The sequence below is a fragment of the Megascapheus bottae genome, chromosome 26 (genome assembly GCF_031878675.1).
Source record: "Megascapheus bottae isolate mThoBot1 chromosome 26, mThoBot2.hap1, whole genome shotgun sequence".
NCBI classification, from domain to species: Eukaryota; Metazoa; Chordata; class Mammalia; order Rodentia; family Geomyidae; genus Megascapheus; species Megascapheus bottae.
The window spans coordinates 24,344,279-24,357,756 of NC_143534.1; the positions used below are offsets into that span (position 1 = coordinate 24,344,279).

Here is a 13,478-nt window from a genome sequence, read left to right on the forward strand (position 1 = left end):
GGGTATGCAAATATTGAGTCCTCGCTCTTGTACTCTTTGGATTTAATAGCCACATATTAAGGATACCATGTGCCTTTTGTTCCTTAGGTCTTGACTTATCTCACTCAACAGGATTTAACTTTTGATCATTTCATTTTCTCTTGTCTCCTGCATGGAACCATACATAAACTTTGCATTTAAGTGGTAGCAAAAAAGAAAAGCAGAACTGGTTCTTTCTCTTTGCTCATAGTGGGCACCATGTTTGTTGTTTGCCTTGTAAACAAGAGGTTGTATTGGTGTTCCAGGGCCCACATCTTTCCATGCCACTGCTATTAAAAATGATATCCTCATCACCTCCCTTTAGATTCAAGAAAGGCTAAAAGTGCCTCAATGGAGGTAAACTCCATCTATATAGTCAGAGTATCCCATGCTTTCAGGCACTGTGAGACAAGCAGTCAGCATCTCAGTGGATATTGTAGAGTTAGACTTCTCCATGGTGATGGCAAGAAATGAAGATAGTAAAATTTTAATACTTGCTATTATAAAAGAGAGGTAAAAAATATGAAAAGAATCTAAAACTGGATTTAGGTATAAGATATATAAACATTTATAAGTAAATAATTAGAATGTGATTCCTTCAATATTATCTAATCTATCAATATTATCTAATAATACCAGAAAGTTAGTAAATCACAAAAATGCATTTAATACACTAAAATATAAAAAATAGGGTGTTCTTTCATTGTCCTCTGCCCTTACCATAAATATAACCTTGACAAAGGCAAACTTCATGTTCGGTTAACAAATCATTTGGTTGTTTTATTTGTGTTTTAAATAGCTAGAATTTCTATCTAACCAACAAAAAGCCAAATTCTCAAATGGTAAAGAATCAAGCTGATTGGTTAAAAACTAGGGGAGAGTGTGAGGCCTTAAGTTCAAGTCCCAGTATCTCAGATACTTAAAAATTGCTGGCTTGGGTAAAATAATGTCTGATTTGCTGACTTTTCATAGCACAACGTCATAGTCACATAGTACTACAGTTTCTCTTAATATAAAAGAGAAATCTCTTATTTCCCATTATGCCATGTTCTTTACAAGTTTCATGGCTCAATTCCCTGGTACCTTGTTGAAAAATTTGGGTTTTCCTACTCATGATTCAAATCATTTTCTCTCTCCTTGATACCATCTTCCATCATTTGTAGGAAGTAAACATGATACAAGTTTCTAGAGGAATTTCAACTGGTTTGAACTTAATTAGATAGAGGAATTGAACTTAATGTGGTGGTCATACAAATAGCACATTTAATAAGAAAGATGAAAATTCAACAAATCTGCAGAGGAAGTGACCCATTTCTTAAATCATCTTTTAGGGTGACAAGGGTAAAATCCTGTCATCTTTTGATTTGTCCCTTTTATTAACTCATTTCTTATTTTCAAGTAATAGTGACAGTGCTGTGTTTATTTTTTTCAATTACAGATAACAACATTCTGTCTATGACTAAGAAGTCAAAATAAATATACCACATATTTTGAATGAATCCTAAGCAATCACTAGGTCACAGCTTAAGAAAATGACTCATGGTAAAAAGAATGCCATATGTTTTTGTGATTAGTTTATATTTGATAAGTCACTTTTCTTCTTTTTCTGCAGCTCTGAGCTCATGACCTCTTTGTCTCTTTGTCCTTCTCTCTCTTTGTGACAGACCAAGCGACAAGAGGACACTGCACTGGGCAAAGATTGGATACTGAGTGGTTTAAAAAGGTTATCTAACCTCCCTCCATGTTTTGAACAAGCAAAATTAATGCTTGATTTAAAAATATCCCATGTAAATAGTTATACTGCGTAAAATAATTGAAATGTGATGTGAATTTAGGATGATTTTTCCTATAGTACTTTTATAAGCATACTAATATTTTAATGTACTTTCATTTTTTGTACACACTAATTATAAGATAATGATAAAAGAATTCTACAAGATTTAACTGCAATGAATTCCAAAAGTATAGTTAGAGATTATATGTCACAACTTGTGATCAAAATAAAATTACATAATGATACAAATGAACAGAAGACAGTAAATCAAAACAATCATACAAAATCAATCTTTTCTACAAAACAAGACAAACAAAACAGAGCAAAACATTTTCTCATTGCAAGTATCTTCAATCCAGGTACTGGTGGCTTACACTTGTAATCTCAGCTAATCAGAAATCTGAGATCTGAGGATCACAGTTGGAGACCAGCCTGGATGGAAGAGTTTCCGTGAGATTTTATCTCCAATTAAACACTCCAAAAAAAAACCCACCACCACCACCACCACAACAACAACAACAAAACAAAAACACGGAAGTAGGGCTGTGCCTTTAGTAAAAAGAGCTCAGGGACAGCGTTCAGGTTCTGAGTTCAAGCCTTACAACTAACAAAAGTAAAGAAAAGAAAACGTGACTTCAGTTTGCCCAAAAAGAACGTAAACTATCTAGTCATTATATGACAGTGAAATGAGCAGCAAATCTAGTGTCTCCCCAGCTAGTTTGGATAATTGTCCCTAGGCTTTTTATATGTCCTAGGACATGCTCTGGGAGATATTTATACTGATCTTCTTGTATTAGGTATTAGGGAAGTTTACTCTGTCAGAAATAGTAAGTAGCCTTTCTCCATTTTTTCCAAGTATAATTTTTCTCATTCTTAAAGGCAAAAATTATTCCTGTCTTATACTAAAAATGTTTTACTTACAAAAAGGAAGAATCATCCTGTTCTCTTTTTGCCCACCAGCTAATCTATCTTCTGGTACTTTGTGATCTGCTGTGTATTCAAGAGTGTTTATGTGGTAAGGAACTAATGTTTATTCATTAATGATGGACCATTAATATACTGTTACTAATAAATTAGTAAGTTGCAGTACTTTTTTTTCTGTACAAAATCATTTCTTGGTTATCTCTTCATACTCATGGGAGTACATCCTTTCAGAGTATCTCAAAAATAAATTACTGAGAACAAAGCTCTGACCCTATTCTCTCAGTTTGTGGTGGATCTATAGTACCAGAAATTGGATGTATGCCCAGGGTAAGTCTCCAAAATCTTGCTCTTTTTGGTTTCTTTTTTTTCCAGTCTTGGGGCTTGAACTCAGGGCCTGAGCATGTCCTTGGATTTTCTCAAGGCTAGAGCTTTAGCACTTGAGCCACAGCACTACTTCCTGCTATTTCTGTGTATATGGTACTGAGGAATGGAACCTGCATCTTCGTGCATGTTAGGCAAGCACTCTACCAAACTCTTGGCTTACTTCTTCTTTTTTAAAAAAATATTTATTTATTGCTCCCTCGGCAGCACATGTACTAAAATTGGAACAGTACAGAGAAGATTAGCATGCCCTGTGCAAGGTTGACATGCAAATTCGTGAAGCGTTCCATATTTTTAGAAGGGATGTCAATATGTGAGAAGTAATGCACCCTCCATCTGGAAAATGTAACTAACCCCTCTGTACATTGAAAAAATATTTAATTTTATTATCTGAATGATGTACTAAATGTTACAGTTACATATGTAAAGTAGTGAGTACATTTCTTCTTGAACATGGTTCTCCTCTCCCATGTTTTTCTCCCCCTTTTCCCTACTCCCAACTGTCTTCTCAAATTGTCGAGTTCATTTCCTGCATATTGTCTTGTGAGTATTGGTTTACCCTTTGTCCTTGGTCTCACCATTTCATTCTTAAAGCATGCTTACCCAAAGTACCATCTTTGTAGTTTAATGATTATATATTACTAAGAAGGTGATATTACCAAGCATGTTTGTGCAACCATATTCAAATGTGCATACTGCAAAGCAAAGATCAATGAGATAACACTAGAAGGCGCTTTTGGAAGGTGTGAAATTGCCAGCAATTAACTCATTTTTTGGAACCAGACTCTGTATTTGCTGGGTGAACTTGCTGATATTCTACCCAGAAGTTATTATGCTGAGGAGAAACATATTTAACTCTTTCCTACAACTCTGATGTGTTCTGAACTGGTGTTGGCTGGATTAATGAGGTATAGGAGTAAATTAATATTACAATCATCTTTTTCACCAAAGTATACTACTCATTTAAACTTCCTCTGAGCTGTCTGTAATTAACATATTCTAGCTTTTATTAGAATCCATAATCCTAAATTCACTTCTAAGATCACGGTAAATGCGTTTTTATCATCACTGATACTATGAATGTTTTCAGGCAACAAATGTCATGAGGGAAATTCTCAATACTCTTAGTTTATAAAATTCTCTTTAAGATGCCATTCAAAGGAATGAACACAACAGTTTATGTATACAATACATCTTGATCAATGTCCCCCCTTTGATCATTCTTCCACAACCCTCCTAACTCCACCCCTTCCCTCAATTGTCTTCATGTTGTAGGTATGTGTTGAATTTTATGACTGTGTTCTCTGCCATCCTCCCTCACTTATCTACCTATCTCCCCTTGACCACACCCCTCCACTTGTAAGAACTCTTTTCCTGGTCTTTATTTTGTTGGTCTGTCAGCTACCCTTTTTAAGGAATTACTCTGAGTTCTCCCCTGAATCTACCATATTTCAGTTATTACATTTAGTTACAACTAGATACCACCTGGAAGTGTTTAGTTAGATGTTTATAAATTAATTATAGTTTCTACATATGAGAGGAAGCAGGCATCCTTGTTTCTCTGGGTCTGACTTATTTCACTTGAGATGATTTTCTCCAAATCTTACCATTTCTTTTCAAATAATGAAATATGATTCTTTCTAATGCATGAGTAAAAGTTCTAGTAAAAATGTTTCAGAGAGATTTCTCATTTCCTTCTGCCACGTGTGGAAGATGTTTGCTGTGTACTAGAATCCTGGCCCCTCATCAGACACCAGATCTGTATATTGTTTGATTTTGGACTTGCAGCCTACAGAACTGCTAGAATTTCTAATATAAGGAGAGTGCCTCATCGTAATATTTTGTTATGGCAGCCTGAACAAACTAGCACACGTAGTATCTAGGTCTATATGTTCTTTATACTTTTAAACATTTTTTTGCATGGAATCATAATGATGTTCCATATAGCTTCAAACTTCATTTTTTTCATTAAACAAAGTTCTGGGTCCTGGTTGGTGAATCCCTAAGGGATGTTTTCAACAATTACATGGTTAGATAAATGGATATTGACAAAAATAGAAAGGAAGGCAGGCATCAGGCAGGCAGGCAGGCAGGAAGGAAGGAAGGAAAGAAAGAAGGAGGGAGGGAGGGAGGAAAACAGAAGGAAGATATTTAAGAATTTAGATTATTTTTACCCCATGTAGATTAAATTATCCAAATAATTCTCATTTTATATTTTCCATAGGATAACAGAAAGAATGATAACACCAAGTTTTGTGGATATATTTTTAAACAATGTCTCCTCAGATTCCTACCTATTCTCTTATTGACTCAGTTATACTGAAAGCCAACAAACAAAAAACAAAGAAGAAGCAAAGTTAATATTTAAGCATTTATTAAACAAAAAGTGTTTGAGAATAATATGATACATTACAAAGTCTTTACCAGAACTCATAAAATAATATAGAAAATATTATTAAGGATAAAATTAATTAGCAATACCAGGTGAGGTGGCTCATGCCTGTAATCTATAAAAATAGTCTTGTTATTATGCTTTACAATAGGAATAAATAATGAACTTGCTATCTTACATTTTAGACATTAATACTTTTTGAAATAATAGAACTCTTGAGCTGCACATAAAGATAGGTGATGACAGAGAGAGAGAGAGAGAGAGAGAGAGAGAGAGAGAGAGAGAGAGAGCGAGAGAGAGGAAAACTCATCTTTTTTAAATAAAAGGCTATAACATAAATGGTAAGGTGTGCACTGAGCTTGACATATATACATACATATTATATATATACATACATAGTATATATTGAATATTTTTTCTTACAAAGTGATTTCTCCCCAGAAACTCAAGGCATATTCGTTCTTAATGTATTATGCTTTTGTAGCTGAGTGGAGGAAACTCCAAGTCATTTCAGGTTTGACCACCATTGGAACTCTAAACTTAGCCTGGCTAAGGTCATTTATACTTTTCTGTTTATAATGACTTACCATTATGTTTTTGGTGCTATGAGATTCTTGTAGCAATGTATTGAATAATAACATATATGGAAAATCCTACAAATCACAAATATATAGCAAAGTAAAATTTTAGAGTGAAAATCTACATGAACTTTTTTCTCTCTATTCTTATTTATTTTTGTTTGCTTTGTTGTGACAAAAAGATTATTTTTCATCAAAACTTAAGTTCCTTTGAGATTTTATTCATTTTTGTAATTAATATTTATCTATATCTTAACATAGTCTCTCACTTGTTCTCCCAAATCCACAGTTGTTTAATACAACTGTCACTCCAGCTTGATGATCAGTTACTATTTCAGACATAGAATTGCCATGCTGATAGCACAATGTAGTGTCTGGGGCTCTAGAGAATAAAACTTATGCACAATTCCTGATTTTGCCACCATCTAGATAAATAACCTTCCACAAGTCACTTAATATAAATGTGTAGTACCTGTTATTGCTGATATTACCAAACCAAAATCAAAGTGGCTGCCTTTACAGGCTGGAGAATAGGCCTGATTCATCAGTTCCTCTGACTTCCAGATGCTCTTAGGGAAATGATCCTTGGTTTGGTAATACATCAGACTTACCTCCACTGTGTCTTTCTCTTCTATGTCAAATGCTCCCTGACTATGAAGGATAAATATGATGACATTTGAGATCAACTAGGGTAATCCAGGAAAATCACTCCATTTCTATATACCTAAAATAGTCATACTTACCAGGACTGTTTTTTTCCTAAATAAGATAAATTTGATGTATCTCAGAGATTAAAGTATAACATTGGGTTGCCATTATTCCTGAGTAGTGGATTTGTTGCTGTTGTTAATTTTTTTTTTTTGCCAGTCCTGGGCTTGAGCTCAGAAACTGAGCTCTGTCCTTGGGATTTCTCAAGGCTAGAGCTCTACCACTTGAGCCTCAGCACCACTTCCGGCTTTTTCCTGTGTATGTGGTACAGAGGAATTGAACCCAGGTCTTCCTGCATGCTAGGCAGGCACTCTACTACTAGACCAAACTCCCGGCCCCTGCTGTTGTTAATTATTAACTTCCATTTAGTGGCATCTTTAGAGAGCATTTGGATAATAGTAGTGACAATGTTATAACATTTCCATGTAGCTGAAATGGCTCATTTCAACCCTAATACCTGGAACCCTATGTGATGAGAATAAGGATCACAAAGTGTTTGAGTAAATTAGATTTTCCTAGGGGAAAAAAAAGCAGACACCCAGGTACTAAGAATAAAGAAAAGATTTTATTGGCAGCAAAGGGACTGGAAAGACCCTTTGTCTCAAGAGAGAAATGCTGGCTATTATGTTAGGTGACCTTTACAACCTGCCAGGTTTAGGAGATCTTGCTGCCTTATATGGTTATATCTACTCAAAGGAGTGACATCTCAGATGGCCTATATGGCCGGTGCGACCTTATATGGTTGTAGCTGCCCCCAAGCAGAGCTATCTCAAGGTAAAGGGAAGTGGAGGCTAATTATTTACTACCTCTACTAAATGAGCCTAGTATTGACTAGGGAAAGAGAGGGAACTATTGGGTTAACACTAAGTGTTTTTAGTGATCTTTAGAAGTCTCTTTGTCTCATACTTCCTCATATTTATTGATTTAGTTTCCACTTACCTCTTTCCTGAAATATTACAGCCAGTTAGCTCCATTTTATTCTTCTCCAGCATAGCCTACCTTCAATAATCAGCAATGGTATAATCAATAGATTTAATGAAAAAAGTCTCACCATACAAATGAAAAACAAAAAATGATACCGAATAGGTTTTCAGTAAGCTTCCAAGAAGAAGAATATCAAACAACAAAGACCACTATATCAATACAAGCAAACAGGGGCAAAATAAATATTTTCAATACAAGATTTATTTGTCAAGCTGTACCATTCTGAGGAATTCTTGTAACAAAAAATTTTGAATGAATTTAAAATCTGAAGTTAACAAAGCATAGAAATATATCAGTTGATTGTCTTTGGCTTTGATTACTATATTCCAAGATTTTCTTTATTTTATTCTTTCATAAAGATAAAACATTTACTGAAATGTTCTACTTACACTAAGCACCACACACAAGAAAAAAAAACAGCATAAGTCAGACCAAGGAAGATTTTCCCCTTCTAAAGATTAAGTTCAAATCAAAGATTTGTCAGAAATACATATACCTTTCAATTATTCCATTTGTTTTGCCACAATCATTTTCAGTTATAACACATTTCACAAAAAAGTGACTTTCAAAACCAGATACACCTTATTAGATTTAATAATGAGCCTCCTGCCAATGTGTTGATTAGTTAGATTTTCACACTTCCAGTGTGTAGGGGTAAGGGTTTAGAAAGGAAGGAATGTGCTCTACAGGGCAAAGGCAGGAAACAGAAATGGAGAAAAGTATAAAAGTAGTTTTCCTCAAAGAAAAATTTTGCTTACAAAGTTCTTTGTTGTTCATAGATTTCCAGTGGTAATTTTTATTAACTTTTTCATCACACATAGCAGATAAAGTACAATACAAATATCTGAATGCTAAGTATCCCAAGAGTTAGATGCTCTCTAGGTCTGGGTGCCTTGAGCAGCAGTTAGCAAGGGCTGTGTGCAGAAAATGTTCCTGGAATTGTGAGTCCTGATTAATTCCCCTAGTAAAATAGAAAAACCTGCACATGGAGTGTGATTAACAGAGTATCTGTGAAGTAATGCTGAAACATTATTAGTGGTTACTTTACAGAGCTAACAGGGATAATTTTGAAAAGTGGCAAATAGTAGAGGTGAATCTCAAATAGTAGAATGCCAGTCTTCCAGTCTTGGGTACAAAAGTCAATCAAGAGCTTGAGTCCCTGACGTCAAGCACCAGTACACACACACACACACACACACACACACACACACACACACACACACAAATCATATATAGAAGTAACAGTAACATACCTTGAAACTTAAACCTTAGTAATAGAATCTGAAGGCAATAGCATAAAAAGTATGAAGTAAACAAAACAGAAAAGCAGATTTGATTTAAAATGGTTGTTAGATATCTATGAGACATAATATAAGCATAAATAGAAGTAGAGGGGCCGGGAGTTTGGCCTAGTGGTTAAAGTGCTTGCCTAGCATGCATGAAGACCCAGGTTCGATTCCTCGGAAGTGGTGGTGAGGCTCAAGCGGAAGAGCTCTAACCTTGAGAAAGCCCAAGGACAGTGCTCAAGCCCTGAGCCCAAGCCCAGGACTGGCAAAAAAAAAATAGAAGTAGAATAGAGGAGAGGACAAAACACGACATTGTTCCAATTGGACTGGTATCTCCAAACAAAACTACCCAATAGCATAATTAATAATACACTCAATAATATAATTGATAGTTGTTGAAAAACAGGAGCTTGGAAATTGGGAAACTAATCAGCACACAAACCTCAAGAGAAGGTGGAGATGTAACTCATTTGCCTAGCATGCACAAGACCCGGGGTTCCCTCCTCAGCATGGAAAAACAAGTGGCATTCTATAATACTTCTGTAGCACCTTTCATAACCATAAAATTTGTCAAAAATAAGGAAAATCAAAATGTCACAGCCACAAATAGCTAAACAGATTTAGTAACTAAATATAATATGGTTTCCTAAAAGCATCCTTGTAGAAAAGGGCCAAGGAAATATAATTAAAATGTGATCTTTAATAACAGTATTGATACTTGTTGATTAACTTGTTACAAATTAGTGTAATCACATATTGATGCACATTTACTTAGACAAATGGAAGATGATAGAAGAGTAAGATAATAGGTGTAGGATAAATGACAACATTCTCTAGTAGAAGTAATTTTCCATGAATGTAAAACTATCTTTAATAAAAAAATTTACCTCCCTGGACCCACCCTTTTCATGGAAAACAATAAAACACTTATTTCTAATTAACCTTTAAAAAGCCAAAAGTAGAAGTGTACCCCAAATGTTAGATTCCCAGTCTTGAACAAAAAACCATTCAAGAGCACAAGGCTCTGACTGAATTCAATACCCAGTACTATCACAGAAAAGAAAAAAAAGAAGAGAACATCGCAGCCTAAGTGTTTTACAGTCATTAATTCTGTGAAAGTCTATTAAACTTCTTGACTTTCTGTCAGGTGGAAAGCACCTCTTTTCATTCTATCCTGAATTGTTACCTCTGTGTCAGAGCTTAGTTTTACTTGTAAACTAATCGCTCAATTATTACAGCTCAGGATGTCTTTTAATAGATTCATTTTATAGACAGTGTATGTACTGATTTTTTTCTTATGTGTTTTCTACTTATTGGCATTTTGAGTATGAAATCCCCATATATCCTTCAGTGAAATGTATATTAATTTGTGTAATCTTAACTCCGTATGATTTTAAATGACTATTTTAAATATAATCACTTGCAAAATGCATCTGTCTTATGTTTTGGAAGAATATCTTCTCATTAATGATAGAAGGCTATATTGAAAGTATAAAAAGCATAGAAGCTCAAATAAGGGATTATGAACGTAGGTATTAAACAAAATTAACATTCCTATGCATTGAAGAGTCCCTAATGGCTGAGTACTAGTGGCTGACAACTGCATGCTTAGCTATTCAGCAGGCTGAGACATAAGAAAAATAGTTCAAAGCCAGCCTGGATAGGAAAGTTCATGAGACTTTTATCTCAAAGCAATGACTAAAAACCTGGAAGAGGAGTGTCTTGGGTGATGGACTGCCATCCTTGAGCAAAAAAGCTGAAGAATAGTGCCAGGCCCTGAGTTCAAGCCACAGTACCAGAATCAAGCAAATGAAAAGAAAAAGAAAAAATGTGTAACTAAGAAACAGACTCCAGGAATGAAGAAAGAAAGAAAAAATCGAATCAGACTAATATTTCTCTGTATGTTCTACTAACTTGCTAATTCAAAGGAATTTTACTTATATACTTACATACTTATTTACTTATATACTCATAATGGTTTGACATATACATATTTGCATCAGAAAAATTTTGGTATGATATATAAATATAACTTGTAAGTATACTTATTTGTATAAAACATAACTCTAAAATAATAGAAATGACAGCATCTAAAACCAATGATAGATGTTTCCAACTAAAATGAAATATAAAAACATTCTAAACAATTCTGTAATGTTTGTGAAACTGACAACATTGTTGATATAATACATTTTTGCAACTTTAATAAAAATGGCTCATAAAATACTTTTGGTCCAAAGATAGTAGTTCTCTACATGGTCACTTCCTGACCAAGTTAATACTATTCAATTGTGAGTGATACAATGCTTCTCAAACTCATTATTTACCTCCAAATTATCCAAATGGGTTCTAACTAAAGTCATGTGAAATAATGCTTTTTTTTTTTCCTGTCAGTCGTGAAACTTGAACTTTGGGCCTCAGTTGTGTCCTCGTATTCTTCAGCTCAAGGCTAGTGCTTTACCACTTTGAGCCACAGCACCAGCCTGTGCTGGCTTTGAATAATGATCCTCAGTAGCTAGGATTCCACGCATGAGCCACCAGTGCCCAGCTCTGAAATAATTGTTGACATAACTGTTGAAACTGTTAATGAATTATTTGAAAAAAATTGCAGAAAAAATGATCACTTTCATTTCTTAAAATCCTTCTGAATTAACTCCGTTGAGAAATGTAACATTTGTGGCAGCCATGTTCTCCAGTGTTTATTCTGCTAAAGAAATGGGAAGTAGCTCATTTTACAAAGATTATGATGATATGTATTAATATTTTGATGAGAAATAAACAAGAAATGCTAATTTTAATCATTTAAAGTCAGAGGATTCACTACTTTTTATTATGATAAAATCCATATAACAAAATGTTTTTCAGTACACATTCCAATATGTTGAAAGCCATAACACTGTTATGCAACTATTGTCACTGTCCATTTCTAGAGTACATTTGCCTTGCAAAACTGTAACTGTAAACTCACTAAACTATGAGTTCCTGCTTTCTCTCTCCTTTCTGTATCCTGAAAACCACTACTCACTTTTTATAGCTATGAATTAGAGCATTTGTGGCACTTTGTATTATTGGAATAATATAGCAATTATCATTTTTGTCACTTGATTATATTACTTACCACATACTCTTAAGTTTCATCCATGTGGAACATATGATAACTACTTTTCTTTTTCAAGGCACAGTAATATGAGAGAGACACAGAGAGACACAAAGAGAGAGACAGAGAGAGAGAGAGAGACAGAGAGAAACAGAGAGACAGAGACAAATATAGAGAGTTGATAGGGGATGTACCCATTGACAGACAAATAGATTTCATTTTGTTTATTGATAGGCATAGATTATTCTAGATTTTAACTATAGTGTATAGTATAATTATAAAGATTAATGTAAAAATATCTTTTAAAGTTTTTGTTTCTAATCCTTTTATATATATACCTAGAGTAGAACTAATGGGTCATGTGGTAACTAACTCCACATTTAATGTTCAGATTAATCACCATAACTGTGCTTTACAAGCGGCTATTTGATTGCATGCTTCCATGAACACTTGCACAAAAGTCTCACAATTTCTTCACAACTTTACCAAGGCTTTTTATTTCCTGGGTTTTGATTGTTTGTAATAGTTGGCTTCCTAATGGATGTTTGGTATTATCTCATTGTAGTTTAAACTACCCTAAGAATGGTAAACTAGAAACTTCATAGTTTTATTTTTTATTTATTTAATTTTGTCAGTCAGTGGGCTTGAACTCAGGGTCATTATCCCTGAGACAATTTGTACTCAAGGCTAATGTTCTACCATTTGAACCACAGTCCAATTCCTGTATTCATGTATGTATGTATGTATGTATGTATGTATGTATGTATTCATTTTTGTTGGTCAAGGGGCTTGAACTCTGGGCCTGGGCATTGTCCCTGAGTGCTTCAGCTCAAAGCTAATAATGCTCTACCACTTGATCCACAGCACCAGTTTTGGTTAATTGGAGATAAGAATCTCATGGACTTTAGTGCCTGGGCTGGCTTTGAAACATGATCCTCAGATCTCAGCCTCCTGAGTAGCAAGGATCAGGTGTGAGCCACCTCTCCCAGCTCTGTATTTATTTTTATATTACTATTTTATAGTCATTTCCCCAGCTTATTTGGAGAAACATCATTTCAAATGCCTATCATGTTTGAATTATAGTTTTTGTTGATTAAAAATCTTTCTCCCATTTTCTGTAAGGATACCTTTTGATCATATTGATACTTCTTTTGGGCTTTTTTTTATGTGTGGACCAAAACTCATGAGACTTCATGCCTCCAACCCCAATTTTAATTATTCTTAGTCTCAATTCTTAAAAATTTATGTCTATTTGTCTTTATTTTCTATATGGTTGCCTGTAACTGTGTGTCATCGCCAAGAAAACATTTACAAAGTCAATGTTGTGAAGTTTTAT

The 13,478-nt window shown here is 34.4% G+C and overlaps 1 non-coding gene across 1 annotated transcript; it reads left to right on the plus strand.

The window, feature by feature from the left end:
• The first annotated feature begins 3,289 nt into the window (after positions 1–3,289).
• On the plus strand, positions 3,290–3,393 carry LOC150046084 (U6 spliceosomal RNA). The gene has a single exon (XR_016532776.1). It is a non-coding gene; the product is annotated as a U6 spliceosomal RNA (small nuclear RNA).
• Positions 3,394–13,478: the final 10,085 nt, after the last annotated feature.